Below are 5900 nucleotides of genomic sequence, written 5' to 3'. Positions count from 1 at the left end.
CCTTGTTAAAAGTTAAACAGTGGGAAATTCCATCCTTCTTAATGCGAACGTTTGAGCAAAATCAGTTGTGTGTGACCAGGTAAGGGTGTATAACACAAGAAGATTGTGGTGTCATAAAAGAACAAGACCATTTATGTGAGCTAAGCGAAAAGGAAGTCAAATATGGCAATATGACAGACTACACACTCCATGCATTATTTAAGATGAAGGTTCCAGTCAAGAGTGTCACGGAACATATTCCGAATGAAATCTCGTTGAAAGTTCCTACTTCAAGTGCAGTTAGGCAAAAATCATTCAAGCGCTATGATGAGTCACTCGAGATCACATCATGAGATGGCCCATGTACCAACAGGGGCAAGATGGATATTATGTCTATGCAGAGTTAACAAAACTTGAAAATCGGCTTCGTGCCTCAATGCCGGCGGATTAGATTTAATTAGGCGATTTCGCCCGATCATGCAACTCGAATACATGGAAGCCCACTCAATGCTTCGATCACAGCGTTCAAAGTCCCAACCATCACTATGCTCCCCTCAATGTATGCGGCGTCTCACAGTGAAACGGTGACGCGATGTCTAAATGGCCAAGGATCCTTCATGTTTCATATTGGCCTCGCAGGACGCACACCAATTATGCAGTTACATTACGGCAACCCAAATCAGAACATTTGGTCTACGCGGTCTCTTCAGGGAAAAGCAAGTGCCCTAATGGGAAACGGCACATGGTTTGCTATCGCATGCTGGAGTTGAGAACTGTCTGTTGATTTATTTCGAATTTCAAGGCAACTTAAACTCAGCATAGGGCTCCAGACGAGACAGTATCTTGGGCACATCGCTTCTTAATTCGCGTGTTTCTCTCTCAGTTCAGTACGCCATCTGGTATGCGAGCTGCCTCATTTGTGTGAGAATTGTCTATCAAAGATTTTTGTTTTCTATAATTGTTCGAATCTCAGAGTACTGGCCCTACCAGTCTGTAAAGATCGACCTTCATAGGAGATGTGTCGGTCTTAATCGACCGTTCCGACGCAATTTGCGCTCGACCACAAGTGGTGTTGACATGGTAAGTTGCTGCTAAGTTTCTTAGAATTGAGCGTTGTCACTCTGATCCACAACGACCCTATCCGGGCAAAGCAACCGCCGTGTTTCACACCACCACTATTGTGATGGAGATTGATATGTGGGAGTGCGCATCGTTTGGTGTGAAGATTATCGCGTGACCGTGACCATCTGATTGTCTGTAACTACCCTACAACGTTTGCATTCAAATTTTAATTATATCGTTTGGGAACTCCTTCCGAAGACTGGTTGAACAACGCTTCCAGGTAAAAGCTGGTTGAGAGACTGCCATTAGAGTGTGACATAAGCTGTCATCAATAGGCACGACGGTGGCTACATTTGAAGACATCATAATAGATCACACAAATAAATATCTAACGACATCTTGTTTTGGGGTTACTACATGATTCATGTGTGTTATTTCACAGTTTTGATGTCTTCCTATTTTCTACAATGTAGAACATAGTAAAAAAATTCAGAAAAACCCTTGATGAGTGGTCTGTCAAACTTTTGCTGGATGTATATACAGTATCTTCGGAGTATTCAGACCCCTTTGAGTATTTCCACATTTTGTTAGGTTACAGCTTTTCTAATATTGATGAATAGTTTTCTTTCCTCATCAATCTACACACAATACCCCATTATGGACAAAACAAGAATTTTTTGAGCACATAGTAATTGACTGTGAGAGCATAAGCATAATTTACACACAAGACTAGTTCTTCGGAGATATAATTCATTACCTTTCTGTACAATCTGTTTAAAGTGATCTGTCCCTACATCCTTTATCCCGTCGAATCCTCTTAATTTTGAGCCGATTTGCGTGCTCAACTATTGGCTGTCCTATCTAACCTTCCGTCTCTTGCACATTTCTAGGCGGAATCAAATTGTGTACCGTCCAATCTGACTATGAGCGTTGGGCAGAGGGGGTGTGTGGGGTTGTGGGCAACTTTCTGATCACTCTCCGTTATCTGGGCATATTCCCTTCAAAGATCTTGTCAAAGGCTGTGCTGGACAGTTCTCACATGCCTAATCATTATGAGATTCAGCTTCAATTTTTTCCGGAATCTCTCCCTCTAGCTAGGGTTGCTACACGCTTTTTGGAAAAGGCGATGTCGGTTCCGCTCCAGATATTCCCTGCTAGGGGAACCCCAATCCCATGGCCATTAGACGAGCGCGTGCGGTGGGTTGGTGGTTACCGTAATTGTCCTGTTTTGGGGGCTGGGGGGCGGGTGTGTACTGGAAGCACAACTAATAATCCCACACAAAAGGGTCGGGCGTACGCACTCTTGGTTTCATCGCACAACCAGAGCGAAAATTTGTGTCTCTTATGACATGGGATTAGACACCTCCACCGATGAGGTACTTGCCTTTTACTGCAGACCTGGTGCCTTGGAGAGCTAAATACCCTTTATTATTAGTGACTGCATGCATGTGGTGTTGGTTGTGTTTGTTAGGCATGAGCCGCTTTTTTAATTAATTAGTGCATCATGCACTATTTTTTGGCTGAAGCGTAGGGCGTCAGTTCGCGGAAACTGCAGACACTGTAGGAGAGAGGGCCATTGGTCGCCAGGGAGGAATATCTGTACTATACTCTTCTGAGATCTGTGTCCACATGTCTCCATCTTACCTTATGGACGTTAGTTAGGTAATGGCACGATGTACTAAAGTACTTAGGCACGCAGCTGTGTCCTCACAGTTCACAGACAGCACGTATTTGCATTTTTAGTCTCATCTCTGCGAATAGTCACAGCCTAATGCTATAAATGGCATCTACCTGTCTGATGTTGGATCTAGCATCTAGGTCTCTGCAGTGGGTCAGTCTAAGTAATCCTGAAGTTATTTGTCCTCACTCAATTCTTACGGTGCCCTTGTTGTTCCATGATATAAGTACCTGTCTAGGAGCAAAAGTCGCCGTCTATAACAGTGTAGTGATATGGGGGCGTCTAAAGTCATGTGTGGAGATCTGCCCTCCTTAATGTATCATGTGCCAACCGGTGTACGAGTGGCCAAAGGGAAGTCTATTAGGCGTGCTGCGGCTCGTAACAGTATACAGGTGTAATATTCCAGGGTCGGTTAATAATTAACCTTCTGGATGTATGATCGCATGGTTACGTCACGTACCAGTCCAATACCCGCAGACATCTACCATTTTTCTAGGTTTTTTGTGGCACAAATAGGTTATACTGATGAGGTGGGAGTACCACGTGCACTCGCCATCACGTATCATACCTGGCATCAGTCTCAGAATTCAGGGCTGTGGTTAAGCAATACAAAGGCAACCTGGTGTGTTGTTAATAGGTACACAGGCTAAGTCTGAAGTCCTACTGGTTCACGAGGCAGTTCAAATAAAGAGGTCAGTCCTAGGGGTTGATGCAGCTACGTCACGTGAATGACTCACGTGGCTCAGGGGCCGGGATCAGATCTCTCCTTTGTGTGATATACGTGGTCGTGACCATTCTGTGCCGTACAGCTACCATTAAGGTTTCTCCTTAGTCCCTGACTGGAGTGAAGCCATTCGAGGAATGATGATTAAGCAGTACTTATTGGGGTGTCATGACACCATCGTAGATGAATCGAGGATATGCCGAGTGGCAGCTGGCCTTGCCCCAAAGACATGTACAGCAGTTTGTCACTTGTTTTCTATCAGAGAAATTGGGTTACTGACGTTTGGTCGAGATAGATGTGTTCCCCGTTCTTCGTTCCGCTTTACGCATCTGTACCTGTTCCCTTCTGCAGAGTGGGGATAAACAGACTTGTGGGGTCAAGGACAACTGTCCCGTGATTATGGGCACGTGGTGTTACTATGCTGATTTCTGTTGGCTTAACCTGGTTAGAACCCAGGAAGTACTCCAGCATGAATCAGAACGTTGTAATCTTAGGCGAGTAAGACGCGTCCCCGTGACTTAGGCCCCCCGGTGATGCATTGGGCTTTCACGTGCAACTTTATCACAGCACCTGCGACACCAGGACTTGGAGATCCCCTGCGTTACTTCCGTGAGGATGGTCTGCTACTGTAGATCCTCTACATCCCACGCACGCAAGTTTATGACACGGTCCGAGATACATCTGCGCTTCTTGGTTAACTGGTCCCCTCGGAAAAGGGACTATCTGGTGTGTTTGTACCTGTGTGCTATCTATAGCAGCTGTAGTCGCTGACCGTAACTGTCTTCACCACTAGGATATGTATTTTGCTCCCTGAGGTGTGTACGGAGTGATGCCAGTGTCACATGCGGATTGTTGTCGTCCGTTAGGGGTATCATTTGGGATGCGAGAACTCATCTCATTTGGTGAAATTCCAGCTCGTGGTTGGTCATTCTGTTCTGGGCACTTGTGAGTCTGTGGCGGGGCTGGTAGTGCTGGTCTTGGTTGTCATAATATGGAGGTGTGGGAGGTTAATCAGGATTGGACCCGTTTAACCTACGGACCGTTCCATCGACTGGTAGGAGCTGCCACTCGGCTGGAGAGGTGCAGCAATGATGTGGGGCGGACCACGAGGCTGGAGCTTGCATCTCGAGTAAGGCCCGATAAGTCATATTTTTCGCGGCGCTTCTCTTCATTTTTCTGTTGGCACATCCCAGATCGAGACAGTCCACGGGCATACGAATTGACTATGTCTAACCACCCAGCGTCTGCCCAGAGCCCAAAGTGTGTCGGTCATGCTGTTCCTACTCCGGACAGCTCATGAGCCTAGTCAGCCTGTGGCTTTGGGATATTTCTCAGTCGCCTGTGATAAGGTGGGGGTATGCCCGCTTGCGTCACTGCTGGAAGAGTCTCTCCAGCTTCTCCGTTTTACTATCGTCTGGCTTAACCTCCAATAGTGACTGGCCCCGGAGGAAACCTGCATTGAAACAGCATCGGGTACATAGTGTGTCCTACTGTCTGTTGGAGCGGCGAGGGTGACACTGGGCACTCTGCAGTCTGTCGCCTATCACCCTCGATCTCTGACTATTGTCTCTTTGGTTCGAGTGGCTGGGACTGGTGATTCCTTACATGTGCAGAGATTCGCAACAAGAGAACAGGCCAAGTTGTCACATGAGCCCAAGCATCGGAACGTGGTCCCGTGCCCTTTACCATTGTTTATGACCTACCTATCTATGTGATTGTTTTGTTGCTAGGATTTCTCCATCATGAGCACGCACTAGCTTGTTCGTTTTTGATCACAAGACCGCCACCAAATTCCCGGCGGCGGGGCCACGCGGAGCGATCCCGTACTGTGGCAGGGCCCACCACAACTCACAGATTCTTCACGGCAGCCAGGCTCTACTTCGTTGCGTGGCTGGCACTCTCGTTGGGATCCTCAGCGTGAGCCTGTCCTACAGGCGACTCAACGTGTTGTGATGCACTCAACCACTCATCCATTTCAACTTGAAATGTTCGATACGCACAAGAGCGAACATTATGGTGTGTGCGTCACTACCGATACTACTCCCGGCCAGGAAGTCCCGAGACCGACCTGGATGTTGCCTCTATTCGTTCTCCGTGGCCGTCAATACTGCATTCTGAGATGGACCTTGCTTCAAGTCATCATGCGTAAAGTCGATTTTAAAGTCGACAGTGTTAGTTCAAATTACCACAATCACGCAGTAAAGCGGCTCACTACTCGACGCTACATACACGACACGACGCTGCCAAACGTATCCACTTTAAAGCGCCAAATGTGCAGCCCCACCCGGGCTGGCTGGCGATACGCTATTACATTAGGCCAATATGTCGCAAGTGCCCTCTCCATTCTTCAATTATCTGTTTGTCCGCGGCCTCACACTGACGAGTGGTGATACTTGCATCAACTTGAACTTATCTGCCTGCGGGTTCCTATCAACAGTCAAAATACACAGCCTCAGA

The sequence above is a fragment of the Salvelinus sp. IW2-2015 genome, unplaced genomic scaffold (assembly GCF_002910315.2).
Source record: "Salvelinus sp. IW2-2015 unplaced genomic scaffold, ASM291031v2 Un_scaffold537, whole genome shotgun sequence".
Lineage (NCBI taxonomy): Eukaryota > Metazoa > Chordata > Actinopteri > Salmoniformes > Salmonidae > Salvelinus > Salvelinus sp. IW2-2015.
Note: the sequence above shows the minus strand (reverse complement) of the source record.